This window comes from Homalodisca vitripennis, chromosome 8 (genome assembly GCF_021130785.1).
Source record: "Homalodisca vitripennis isolate AUS2020 chromosome 8, UT_GWSS_2.1, whole genome shotgun sequence".
Taxonomy (NCBI): Eukaryota; Metazoa; Arthropoda; class Insecta; order Hemiptera; family Cicadellidae; genus Homalodisca; species Homalodisca vitripennis.
The window spans coordinates 27,121,665-27,136,776 of NC_060214.1; the positions used below are offsets into that span (position 1 = coordinate 27,121,665).

The window sequence follows — 15,112 nt, forward strand, 5'->3', positions numbered from 1 at the left end:
GGTTAACAAGTCCACCTTAAGTGCCATTTTAAAAGTTTAATATTAAACACTTTATAAATTTCCCAGTATCCAAGCCACTTATTAATGAACAACCACTAAGTTCAATTTTATTAAGGTTCACCAGAATATAGCAGAGTGGCGCACTTATTTGTATACTAAATGTTAATATACACAAATCTTTTTGTTTTTATTATGATGACCCTAAATAGTCTCGAACTCATAAGATTTAAGTAGATACTGGTGGAAATTAAAACTGCACCTTTTTAGAAATATTCAGTTTATTAAATCAATTCAAAGTCAATTGTTAACCTTGTATTCCACCAATGAAATGTTTTTGCACAATAGTTTAAAATTACTACTTCTTAGGCAAGGCACTTTCGATTTAACATGGACTCACTGTCCTCTAAATACGTGTGTATAAAATATAAAAATAAAATAATAATCTTGAATAAATTTGTATGAAATAAAATAAATGGGCTTCTTCTCAAAACAAATAAAATAAAAATTATAAACTTCTTTAAAATAAAATACTCAAACAAAACTAAACAGTTCTCAACAGGAATTTTTTCACAAGTTCCTACAGGATATGGTGCAGCACCTGCAGCTCTTAATTTTAAACTAGAAATCCCTATAATTTCAATTAAATTTTTACGTTTGACTTTAAATAAATTACTCCTTTACAATTTAGATATATATTAGTCCACACTCAACAGAATTTGATCGTTAATTTTCAAATTTCAATTCCAATTTCAAATTAATTCACTTCTTAAATTTTCAAATTTCAAATTTAGAAAAAATTTAATAATTCAGTAAAAAGTACTTAGCATCTTTAGTCGTGAAGGTCTGGGAGTTCGGTATTAAAATAATCTATACCGACGGATCCTACGCCCGACACTACTTTTAAACTCGCACTCAAGACTTTACTCTATCGCTTCTCAACTCGGAATGGTAGCAGAGCGTGTTTTCTCGGCCTGCACCGACTACGCTCCTGTTCCTGCAGGCCTGTTTGAATCTCTCTCAACGCAGGTTCGCCGCCTAACAAAAGATTTGAGTCCACTGTAGACTATTGTTTAGCATTCACTGCCATCAAGTCAGGTCTAGACCAGATTCCAAGCGCGTTGTGCCTGCCGCTGGATTACAATATAAATTTACTTTTTTATTCCCTATCCATTTACAATTCTAAAATAAAATTTTATTTATTAAATTTTTTATTTTTATTTAAAGTATACCATGTAATTGGTATACACACCCCCCCCTTAATAGCGCTTGGTATCTGCCAAGTTTAATACTTAAATCTAAGAAATTTATCTCACATCCTTTAGAAATTGTATTTCCACCTAGCCTTAACATGCATCATCAAATCTACAAAACCTTTTTTTTTTATTTATAATATTTGTTTTAATTTATTTTTGATAAATAGTTGTAAGAAGTGGCAGCATACTAGTTGTCAAGTTATTTTAAACCAAGCGTTAATTATTATAAATTCATTTTTAAAAGAGTCCATACATTATCAGATTGTTTTTAAAAACTTAACAATTAAATTCCCCAATAGAAACCTTGACCTAAACTATGGGCAAATATTAAGAGTCCAATTGCCACCTACCCTTTTACAATTCTAAGTCCTACCATAAAGATAGTCCATCCAGATAATCCTTCACAATGGGTAGAACGAGGTAGTCGGTGGTTGTTGTTGTGGGATGTTTATTTGCAGGTCCGGTCCGTTATTAGTTGGGTCGTCCTTGGAACCTTTGCCCTGCACGGCTGTGTGTGTTGGCTCGCCCATTCACTGGTTGTCGCAGCTTCATATAGAATTAAAACATATCCCCAGACGGGGGTGTCAGTTCTTATTTTATTATTTTTACCTATACCGTTGTTTATCATAGAAATAACAGTCTTTTTCTTCTGTTCCCCTCTTCCTTGGCATAAATTTTATCCAACTAACAAGTTTAAATTAATATTCCAACATTCGTGTTAGTTATTAATTTACATACAAACATAAATAACACATGTTAATAACATTAATTACGGACCATGAGTTTTCGGATTTGTGCATTATTCAGAAAATAAATACTGAATTGTTTTAATACACTCCTCCTCTCTCCCAAACCATGTAGTTATCGCAACTGTTTTACTTCACCTGTGCGATAAGCATAATGACCAGGTCTATTACATTTATAACAAGTTATTGTTTCTTGCCTCGCCCTGATGCTGTTAACCGGTACATTATACTTCCTATTCACATTAAAATTATTCCCTGTTTTCCTCACGTTGTCAGCATAACCTACATTATTCGCCCTTATACACATCTCATCCAGTTCGGAATATGTGCTCGGATTTCCCCATAAACACTAGTTTATTTCTGGTTTCAGGATTAATTCCCACCTTAATTAATTCCACAACATCCCTTTCATTTATATTACAACAAAGTACTTCTACTGATTCCTTAATGTCTATAATGTAGTTGGATAAGCTTTCATTATATCTTTGGGGACGGTGCACCTTTTCAAATTTCAAAAGTTCACGCTGATGATATGGCACGAAATAATTCAAATAATATTTCAAGCATTAATTTGACCGTGACATTGTCCTGTTTTATTTCTAATAGTTTTCGACAAAAGAGCTCCCTGACTATGTGAAATCGCAATCTCCATAATATCCTCTTCCGTACATCTAGTTTCCTTTTTAAGTTTCAAGATTATTTTAAAGAATTCTAATAATTCTTGAACATTTAATCCATCGCAGATTTTTAACTCTTTCAAATAACGCTCAATGGGGTTCGGTAGTTTATTATAACTTAAATGTGGCTGTCCCGAAACAAACACCTCATCTCTCATATTTAGACCAGACTTATCTTTCACTTCCGGTTTACTAGCCTCTTCCAGCTCACCTTCTATTTCCAGATTGGAATCAGATAACTTACGCACCAAGTTATCAGATGTTTCCTTGTCAATTTTTAAGTTTTTTTATTTTTAACAACAATTCACTTAATATACTATTCCGGTTTTTCAACATGTTTAGCTATAAATCCTTTTCTCGATTTTAAACAATTTACTTAAGTTAGTTAGTCGGCGCTGCCAATGATTTATTTTTTGTTTCACAAACCTAACTATGTCCAATGTTAGTCCCTGTTCAATGGATTCCTCCAGTCTACTTCCTAATACTTGGGTTTCTAACTTAATTTTTATCCCATTCCTCCTTGAAAGCGACCTTTCCACTCAGGTTCAAATAATTACTATTTACATCAAGACTTATTAACTGCCGTAACTTTTTTCCTTAAATCTATCCCACTTTAAGACTAGGAGACACTTCCACACCTCTTAACCTAATTTCATAGTCCAATTCCTCCTTGGTTAACAAGTCCACCTTAAGTGCCATTTTAAAAGTTTAATATTAAACACTTTATAAATTTCCAGTATCCAAGCCACTTATTAATGAACAACCACTAAGTTCAATTTTATTAAGGTTCACCAGAATATAGCAGAGTGGCGGCACTTATTTGTATACTAAATGTTAATATACAAAATCTTTTTGTTTTTATTATGATGACCCTAAATAGTCTCGAACTCATAAGATTTAAGTAGATACTGGTGGAAATTAAAACTGCACCTTTTTAGAAATATTCAGGTTTATTAAATCAATTCAAAGTCAATTGTTAACCTTGTATTCCACCAATGAAATGTTTTGCACAATAGTTTAAAATTACTACTTCCTTAGGCAAGGCACTTTCGATTTAACATGGACTCACTGTCCTCTAAATACGTGTGTATAAAATATAAAAATAAAATAATAATCTTGAATAAATTTGTATGAAATAAAATAAATGGGCTTCTTCTCAAAACAAATAAAATAAAAATTATAAACTTCTTTAAAATAAAATACTCAAACAAAACTAAACAGTTCTCAACAGGAATTTTTCACAAGTTCCTACAGGATATGGTGCAGCACCTGCAGCTCTTAATTTTAACTAGAATCCCTATAATTTCAATTAAATTTTTACGTTTGACTTTAAATAAATTACTCCTTTACAATTTAGATATATATTAGTCCACACTCAACAGAATTTGATCGTTAATTTCAAATTTCAATTCCAATTTCAAATTAATTCACTTCTTAAATTTTCAAATTTCAAATTTAGAAAAATTTAATAATTCAGTAAAAAGTACTTAGCTCTTTAGTCGTGAAGGTCTGGGAGTTCGGTATTAAAATAATCTATACCGACGGATCCTACGCCCGACACTACTTTTAAACTCGCACTCAAGACTTTACTCTATCGCTTCTCAACTCGGAATGGTAGCAGAGCGTGTTTTCTCGGCCTGCACCGACTACGCTCCTGTTCCTGCAGGCCTGTTTGAATCTCTCTCAACGCAGGTTCGCCGCCTAACAAAAGATTGAGTCCACTGTAGACTATTGTTTAGCATTCACTGCCATCAAGTCAGGTCTAGACCAGATTCCAAGCGCGTTGTGCCTGCCGCTGGATTACAATATAAATTTACTTTTTTATTCCCTATCCATTTACAATTCTAAAATAAAATTTTATTTATTAAATTTTTATTTTTATTTAAAGTATACCATGTAATTGGTATAAACAATAATAAGGAAACACAGAGTAAAAATTAATGTTTGATTAAATCAATACATTCGAAAAATAAAACAGAAAATGCAACATCTGTTTATTAAATGAACGTTCCTCTTAATAAAGAAATATTTAATAATTTTAACTATAGTAAGTAGTTACAAAACATTTGCAGAATAAACATTGCAGTTTGAGAAACAATATTTTAAAAACACAGCGTCAATTGAAATGCTTTTAGTTTATTGAAAATGGAGAGTTGACAACAATGCTGCAACAATACCTGAATACAAGGTATTATTGTACAGCTGACCAACAATTCAGTCCATTTGTTTTTTAAACTCACCTTACTGGTCTTGTATACAAAGACTTTTTAGAGAATCAACTGCCAGTGTTACTAGAATATGTACCAGGTGAAAGAAGATATCAAATTTAATGATATTCCAACATGATGGCGTACCGGCACAATATTAAAAAAATGTTAAGGCACTTGCAGATTTAGATGTTCAGGCAGACTGATTGGTCAAGGTAGACCTATTAATTGGCCTCCTAGGTCCCCTGATTGAAATCCCTTTTATTATTACATTTGGTGTAATTTAAAGCAACTTGTATACGCAGAACCAGTTAATTCCAAAGAATATTAAACAGAATTTTAAACGCTTTTGAACCACTTATTAACGACCGAGATGCTATCAGTAAAAGTTTCGTTTAACGCACTAGACTGTGCATAAATGACCAAGGAAATCATTTTGAACACCTGAACACCATTTACATATATATATATATATATATATATATATATATATATATATATATATATATATATATATATCTTCAATAAGAATAGAAAAGAATAGAAGAAAAGAACATAAAAATTCTCTATATTTCGTCTTAAGACATTTTCAAGAGATATACAGTAGGTAAATAAGCAAATATATCAACAAAAAACAATAAACAAAAGAAACATCATATGTTAATAAAACTAATTTTGAATTACGTACAAAGAGTAAATAATTTTGCTTATTACAAGGAATATAAAGTTATAAATTAAAATTGTAGGTAATGTTATAAATTAAAATTGTAACGTGTAATTTATACATACTGCTATCCGTATCTCAAATTTAGACTATCCGGATGTTTAGTTTGTAGCACCCTCTGATGAGCTATTTCCAAATAATTTATTTTAAGTTTATGGGGGTTCTGAATTTTGTTAATACTTTTTAGAGAAAAGCATTCATCGAATTTTTTGTTATGCTCCATTGCGTGGGCCGAAATAGGATTTGATTTAATTTCAAGATTTGTATCGCTGCGATTTTTGTTCATTCTAATGTGCAATGGAGTTATGGTCTGACCAATGTAGTCCTTCGGACAGTCTTTACATGACAATTGGTAAATAACATTGCTGGATTCACAAGTCATTTTACCAATTATCGGATAATTCCTTTTCGTTGTGCTGCTACAGAAATGTTTTTAACTTATTATTAAATTACATGTTTTGCAGCGAGGCTTAAAACAAGGTTCACAGCCAAAAGGGTTGTTTAAATTTTGAGTTAGCTCATCAGAGGGTAATTTTGGTCTTACTAATATGTTTTTCAAATTTTGAGGCTTTTGAAAAATTACTTTAGGTGGATTAGTGAATATATTCTTGGTTACAGGTGAAGCCTGTAGAATATTGTGTGCAGTTTTTATTATACCATTAATTTTGTATAGCCCTGGATGATAGGTGGTAATAAATTTTCCTTGGTTTTTATAATTCCTAGGAGTAGAGTTTTTTAATTTTTGCATGTTATCATTTACAATTTTGTTAGGATATCCTCTATTTCTAAAAACATTTTTTAATTTTTCAGTGTGACAATAATAATCATGTTTATTAGAGCAGAGTCTGTTTGCTCTAATAGTTAGACTTTTCGGAATAGATTTTTTAACGTAACCAGGATGGCAGCTTGAGTAGTGTAAATATTGCATTGGATTTGTATCTGTGACATGGATTTTCGTTTTTAGGTGTCCCTGGTCTAAAAACACATCGACATCTAAAAACGTAACAAGATTTTTAGAAATATTGAAAGTGAATTTTAAAACTGAAAATGAATTTAATTGTTGAATAAAATGTGTTAAACTATCCATGCCATGTTGCCAAATAATAAAAATGTCGTCAATAAATCGGAACCAAACTAACGTTTTTAAATTTTGAGATGTTAAAAAATTTTGTTCAAGAAGTCCCAAAAATAAATTTGCATATGAAGGTGCCATTCTGGTTCCCATTGCAGTTCCTTTCATTTGTAAGTAATTTTTGTTTTTAACTCTAAAATTATTCATGGTAAGTATAAAGGTTACTAGGGCAGATAAAAAAGAAGTAGAAGGTTTTGAATTCCTAGGTCTTAAATTTAAAAAATGTTCTACAGTTCTTATTCCATCGTCATGAGGAATATTTGTGTACAATGATTCCACGTCAACTGTAGCCAAAATTAGTTCACCGTCCAGGGGCTGGGGTATTTCAGAAAGTCTGTCAATGAAGTGATTGGTGTCCTTTATGTGTGACTGTAACGATTTGGCCAAAGGTTGCAGATGAGCGTCAACGAAGCTTGAAATTCTTTCTGTTGGTGAATCGTAGCTGGAAACAATGGGTCGTCCAGGCGGAGGGCGAATCGGTTTATGTATTTTAGGTAGCGTGTAGAAAACTGGAGTTCTAGGTGATTTTGGTGTTAATAGATTGATTTCTTGGTCGGACAAATTTTGAGTTGGGCCTTTCATTTTCAAAAATTCAGAAATTTCAGTGTTAAATTGTTCAGTTGGATCTTTTGACAATAATTTGTATGTGGTAGTATCACTGAGTTGCCTTTCAGCCTCTAACGTATATTCAGTGATATTTTGAATAACAATCGAGTTGTTTTTGTCTGCAGGTAAAATTACTATGTTTTTATTATGTTTTAATGAAGTGATTGCTTTTCTTTCATTACAACTCAGGTTTAGTTTTTTTGGAAGTGAATCATCAAATGTGGGATTTGCTATATTTGATATTATGGTGTTAATATACTGTTCCACAGGATGATCAGGCGGTAGGTTAGGAGGTTCCTACTTATATATATATATATATATATATATATATATATATATATATATATATCATACCTTGTAAATGGTGTTCAGGTGTTCAAAATGATTTCATTGGTAATTTATGCACAGTCTAGTGCGTTAAACGAAACTTTTTTTACTTATATATAACCTTATTCACTTATATATATATATATATATATATATATATATATATATATATATATATATATATATATATATATATAAGAGTGAATAAGGTTATTGCAAGAGTTAGTATGAACTCAGTAACTTGTTTCAACAAGGTGGAAATTACTGAGAATGACCTAGATGCACAGGAGTGTACAAGACAGCTACGATCACTTCGTTGTTAGAACGAACAGATGTTATCGTTCTTAGAACAGCTGAGATGTAATCAAGTATAGAGTATTGACTTGGCGGTAGCTTCCCTGCAACCACTGCTGTTCTGGTTTGCTAATGACTTTGCATGTTAGGATAGAACAACTTTTGTAGGATTAAAACCGATCACATGTTATTTTATGTTTTAATAAATTTTCCCATAGCAAAATATAGTAATAGACGTTAATAAAGTAATATTCAATAATACATAAGATGAAAGTAACTCCAAAAAATATTTATATATTTTGATGATTAAGTTTAGCAATGTTTGTGATTTATAACTAAATTTAATAAGTAATTGACAAGTAAGTTTTAAGAGATTAATTTTGTTTATGAAAGAATTACGGTATGATAGATGTAGGAGGTGATGTTTCCTAAACGCCCACCTTGCAAATTGTCTATTGCAATAGTTTATTATTATGAGAAGTATATTTTAAAACCTTTCATTTTAATATTCATAGCGATTTATGTTGAGTTATTTTTGGGTGCTACGTCCATGTATTGGAATTTTAGAAAAAGTTTCTTCAGTTTTGTTTCGCAAACAAGGTTGAAGTAATTTATGTCTTGTTTGACATTATCAAAGATGCTTTGAAGTAGGCCTTATAAATATATCATTCTATTTATTATGAATTAATTTCTCCGTGACATTGTTTCTTTGATATAAACGTTTGATATATTGCAATTACTAAAGCCAATCATTTAAACAGTAGTAATATGTCATACTAAAAATAAATTTGATTTAAAATTAGTGCTACTATAAAATGACCCGTTAAAAGATTGTATCTGTGAAACAATTCTTTTTTAGGACAGAAAGCTTAGAAATTGCATATAGCTCTTAAAGGGCCTTTCCGCGCTTCCAGATTGAGAGGACATTTTGTATGTGTAAGATTAGGTTTAAGAGACGCCTCCTGTTAAGATCGACTGGGAAAATAATTTAGGGTATTAATATCAGTCATGTCTCCTGGAAAGATGGGAAGAAAGCTATAAACTAGACTACAGTCAAAGCAGGCATTAGGTAGTACGCCCTTATGTCCGGGCTATCAAGAACCTTTCACACTTAAGGAGCCCAACCATATATTGCAGTAGACTAAACCTATCGATGTACCCTTGCTACCCAGAATTTCGACATTAGGGTTTAGAGATGTGTCGCTTCTGGAAGAAAATGGATTTCATAAAACTGCATGAGAAGATATCTCAGTATTATAAAGACAATTTTGTACATTTTGACACCAACGGTTAATTAAAACAGAAATATCTAAAAAATAAACTATGATTAGCAAGTTTTCATTGAAATAGCATAGGAAATAATTAAGAACTAAATAATTTATGATTTTCTTCAAATAAACTATTACGATATCATACGAGTAGATGAAATATTAATAGCTTTTCCCAAGGACACCTGTGTGTACTTATTCTTATAAAGTACGTCTAATAGGGTTCCTCAGGGATAAGCCCTTGTTCCGGTGATGTTTCTTCTTCGTGTATGCAGTCTAAGTCTACCATCATGAAAATGTGGCTCAGTACGCAGATGATTCAACTCTCTTAGGTGGAACTAAATCTGACGAATAACTGGAAAATAAATGTTTAAAATAAAATTCATTAATCCCTTAATAGAAAGATCATCACAACTATGTGCCGAAATATTGACAGAAATCATAGACTCCTAGAATTGTTTTACATGTTATAAATTTGAGCAGTTATACGCTGACAATGTACAGGGTGTTTTATCCTGGATTGATAGATCTGTAAACGTTTGTAGAGACTGAAAATAGTATCAATTTCAACAATATATAAAACTGCATCATATTAGTGTACGACATTTTGTTGACAATTGGCAGAACTATTCAGAATAACACAAATAAACATGTTTCATGTGGCCAACAACCACAAAATGCATATGGATTCGAAACACGGATAGAATATCCGATAGTTTCATATGTACGTATTTTGTCCTGTGGTAAAGATCAAAGGTGGTTGCTTGGTAAATTAATTGGTTCATATAAACGCCTGTATAATATAAATAAAACAGTTACGTTACAAATTTGTATATCATACCATAAAATTAAATGCTATCCTAGATTATAATATTTTTTTTTTATTTAGTAATTCTTAAAATATAACTATGACATACATTAATATACTTAATATACATCATGGATTTAATTTAATAAAGTTAAATTAGAAAACTTATAATCTATAAGATATTTTTCAGTAGTATTAACCCCTTGTACATTTAATAGTTTTGACTTACTATCTTTTTCAAGAATTAGAATGTACTTTCCGTTGCCAAACTTTAATCATGATCAAATGCTGTATGTTTATCTTTAATTAAAATCAATAACGCCTCAAACGTGCAATTACTTCAGGTCCGTAATCAAACACTTATTAATATGTTTATAGCTACGTATATTTTACAACTTTGGAAGGTATGTCTTCTAGAATGAATATACTCTGTTAACAAGCTGTCAATTTCCATTAAAAATGTAGTCCACTTTCCAATGCATCACTGATTTCAGAAGCTATTTACAGCTTACACGAATTTTGCAACATTTTTGGGAGACCGTATGAATTCATGAATGACACTGTGGCAAGCGTGGGAAAAATATGTTATGAATAGAAACTGGACTAAATGAAAATTGGTATGTATGAAGAAGATCCTTATGTTGTTCACAGTTGAAAAAATTTACATTTTTCTTTACTTATCGGTTGTAATGATTATATATATTTATAAGCCTTAACACGTTTTAATGTAACTATGATTTATTACAGTCTTAAAAAATGGTTTAACATAAGATATCTATTCCTTTATCATATAATACCAAATTGTATAGGTAAAAGCGATAAATGTTCGCCAATAGCACATAGTAAACAACGTGTTTGATTGGATGTGTCACACTTGACACCTGCTATATTGCTTGACCTAGAATGTGAACAGGGTTGCACGAGTGAAAGAAACGTCCAGGTAATTAACTGCAGTGCAAAGTGCTACAGACGCCACCTTGTTGACTCACACTTAATGGTCTTTTTTATCTCTCAAATTCGGTTGATACTCATGAATATTCCTTTATTACTTTTTTCCATTTTGCATTAAACCAAACGATTCTTTTAATTAATTACTATATCACTTCCAAAGTAGTTTTACATGTTTCGAATTTTCACAAAAGTTATGAGTATGAAGCAGTAATAACGTGACGCTATTTATTAAAACTTAAATGATGTTATTTTGCACGCAGTAAACAATACAACTTTTCTACATAAACATGAATTTTTAATCATTTAGGTTGTGACAATTGGTGTAATTGATAAACAGACTCAAAGTTATACTGAGCCTTTTTATCAGCAATTTTACATGTTAGTATCCGTGAACCAGCTGATGAAATATTTATGGTTTGTTATTGCCTTAAAAACAATGGTGGAAGTATAATAAAGATGTTTTCAATATCGTTAATTAGGACGAAATTGTCCGCAAATTTCGCCTGATTTTGCAATCTTGTAACGACAGATTTGAACCAGAGAAATTGGCCAAATTGTTTCCATATTTGGTCAACCTTTATAAACCATGTATCATAACAGTTTCCTAAAATAACGATTTTTGATGAGATTAATCCTTTGTAAGTTAATTCTCTACTCATATTCTTAAATGTCACCATTGTGATTTTGAAGACATCAACATCAGTAATTTTCTTTAACTTTCTTCCTGGTATAATAAAATTTCTAATTTAATTTCAGCAGCCTCCGTGGCGCAATTGGCTAGCGCGTTCGGCTGTTAACCGAAAGGTTGGTGGTTCGAGCCCACCCGGGGGCGTATGATTTTGCAACTTTTAAAGTCTTACAGTCAATAATCAATAGAAGATCTTTATTCAATGTTTTATATTGGACCCTTTTTATATACATATACAACTTTTCTAAGTCTACATTACTTTAATTATGATTTTATTATGTATATTGTTCCATTTCAAAATTTCATCAAAGTGTTTTTTTAATCTATCTCAAACCAGTTTTGATACTTGATATTTTTCAAAGTTGGTCACATGCCACTTTTTAAATTTTAAAAATGTTTAACTTTTACGTAAAACATGGTAACATCTTTGAAAAAAAAAAATTTCCATATAGATGATGATTTACCACTTTGGTACTTTTAATTCGTAGGTTTAGAATACACTACTATTGCATGTTATTATACTAAAATGTAAAATTACTAAAACATTTATTTTTTCCAAAAATTTTAGTTGAAAATGAAACATCATCATCAAGGGAGAACAATATTATTTGTACATCTGGCCTCGGGAACGATTAGTCTATATGCAATATTTAGCGCTTTTGGTTGCCAGTAGGTTTGTTTTCTTACTATCTTTATTTTTCCCTGATAAAATTGAAAATGATTTAAAACGTTTCTAAACTATTGTATTTTCTGGGCGTACTACCAGAATCAATTGTGTTTAACGCGAGAATTATATTAAATAAACACTATCACAACTCCTAGTGACGTCAGTTCAATTCTGCTTAATTATTTCTATTGATTTAATTACTCAGAACTAGTGAACATATGTTTCAGTTGCTTTAATATTACGTGTAATTATTACTATCTATATATTTAAATAAAATGTATTGTTTTTATTTTCGAAACAATGTGTCTAACATATTCATTTAGCTAATCTTGTGCGGCCCCAAAGACAGATCAGATGTTCGTATGATTTTTCTTACTAATATAAAACTGTCACAAGTTAGAATCACATTATGGATGCAGCCATGTTTTCTTCACTTTTTAATTTAACGTCATATGAGTTTTTAATGACCTAAGTCTATGAGTTTTTTTTGGACATTTTAAGACATTTCTTTTCAAAAATATTCACACTATCAATGCCACAAACATTTGCGTAAAAGCATATATAATGTTATTGGTGGAAATACGCATGCATTTTTATATTTAGTTTAAATAGTAATTAATTAAAAGCTAGTGAAGAGAATACGTTTATAAATAGACTTCTAAGTTAAAATCGGTTTTCAGGAATATAACTTTTAATAATTTAATTATTAACATTTAATACCCAAATGTTTACACGATCACTTGTGTTTTTCTAAAACAAAACGTTTTCTTCTTTCAAAGAAGAAAAATGTATACCTATAACTGATGGTACAGATTGAAAACTAGTACTGTAATTTAATTATACTTTACAAGAAAATATTTACTAATAATTTGATTTCTTGATATACTAAAATAATTGTTAATGTTGTATACTAAATCTCTATTGCAAATAACTTCTAAATAATGTTAAAATTGAGAATTTTACTTGAACTTTCGTTTATTATTTAGTAATTTCCAATTCTTAATTCTCCTTTTGTCTCATTATAATATAATAATTCCTGTAAAAGAAAGGTAAAATTGGTTAAAAACAAAATTTCCTGGATAAAAGTCATCATGCGACTATAAGAGATATACGCACGTAAAAGAATTCTCGCAAAGAAATTAAGACCCAAAGATCACCAACAAAGTATATCAGAAGATGCTAAGATGCACGTGTTGGAGGTTTTAATACAGACCCCTTCACCAAACTACTAATTTCTAATTAGATGCCCTTCATTAGCCTCCGACTATCCAAGTACAAGCCTAGAGAAATTACTTATCAACTGAATAACGCCTATTGTAATCCCGTTATCAAAGTCGACTTTTAGATAAACCACTGCCTTCTTGTACAATACCTACATTCGCGGACCCTTTCTTGAGAAATTACATTATTATTTTACCTGTATGTTATGAAAACTACTTAAAGTCTAAAACATCTTCGTACCTACTTAGTCCAAGACATATTAAATTAAATACGTACATATTAATACAGTAATTAAATGTACATTTGTCAATGTAGTGAATGCTACAGAAACAACAATTCCCTATTAACTAGAAGTAGACTTAGCGTGATACGGTGGAAACCGTTACAGTTACTTAAGTGAATGCATCGCTTTAAACACTTGCACAGAAATGAGTATTAGTTAAGTATTCTGGCTTATGCATTATTTAATTTAAACGTAACATTGTTACATGCTCCTAAAATTACCGCATATGTTATTATTTACCACTTTGTTGTTCAAGTTAGTGTCATTAACAGAGAAAACTATAATTTTGGGATTGTTTGCGTTTAGTACAGTCAATTGTAATCAGACCGTTTTCAAATATTAGCTATATTGAAATTTATATCGTTAACTGTTTACTCTGATCACCAACATTACATACTTGAATATTGGCACGAAATAAGTTTCAAGAACGTACAGTACTATTTATAAAATTAAATGAAAGTAGGAAACGTCTAAGAAAGAAGCCTGGGAGCGCACCAAACATTACCCATTTAAAAATCAGGCCAACAGGTTATTTTCATAATTATAATTTTTTAAGAACACATTCTGCTTTTTTATGTATGTTTTTTCAGAAGGTGGCTCTCTAAGTGATGCAAAAATATATCAAGGTTTAATTTCGATAGTAATAAATGTGTTTTGTACTGAAAAAATTATAACCAGAGAAACACAATGATACATAACTTGTATGTTATAATATATGAAAATTATAAAAGTGTGTAACTTTTTATCCATTATAAAACTTAATTAAAAAATTACATGCATTTATTTGGTAGGCAATAAAGAATTGCTAACTAAGTCAAAGCCTTTAGATGGATTAGAAATTACAAAATCATGCTTTTTATTAATGTAAAATAGAATATTATTTGTTAAGCTTTGGAGTTTCCCGATTCTTTTAGGCAGACGATACGTAAGATTACACCTACCAAAACCGTAATCCTGGAAACGATCATATTCCGTTTTAAGTGCTAATTTACTGCGAGAACATGAAGATACTTTTTTGAATACTACAATTGTAAGGCATGAATAATTTTATCGATTGAAAATCTCATCATTATGATCTCTAGTGTTTTACATTCCAATTTGTGTGTGTAGGTACAAATAAAATCCAGACTTTTCTCTTATAGGAGAGGGTTAGATCCAAGGGTAGATAATGTATACCGTTTTGCAACCGGCCCTCAATTATATGATGGTATACATCATGAAATGTTGATGATCTACCAATATGGTAAACACAGGTACCAT

General features: G+C 30.6%; 1 protein-coding gene and 1 non-coding gene across 2 annotated transcripts in view; both read left to right on the forward strand.

Moving 5' to 3' along the window:
* Nucleotides 1-15,112, forward strand: part of LOC124367440 (guanylate cyclase 32E) — a 218,973-nt gene that overhangs the window by 131,397 nt on the left and 72,464 nt on the right. The gene's annotated exons all lie outside the window — the stretch shown is intronic.
* On the forward strand, nt 11,752-11,825 carry Trnan-guu. Its single transcript has one exon. It is a non-coding gene; the product is annotated as a tRNA-Asn (tRNA).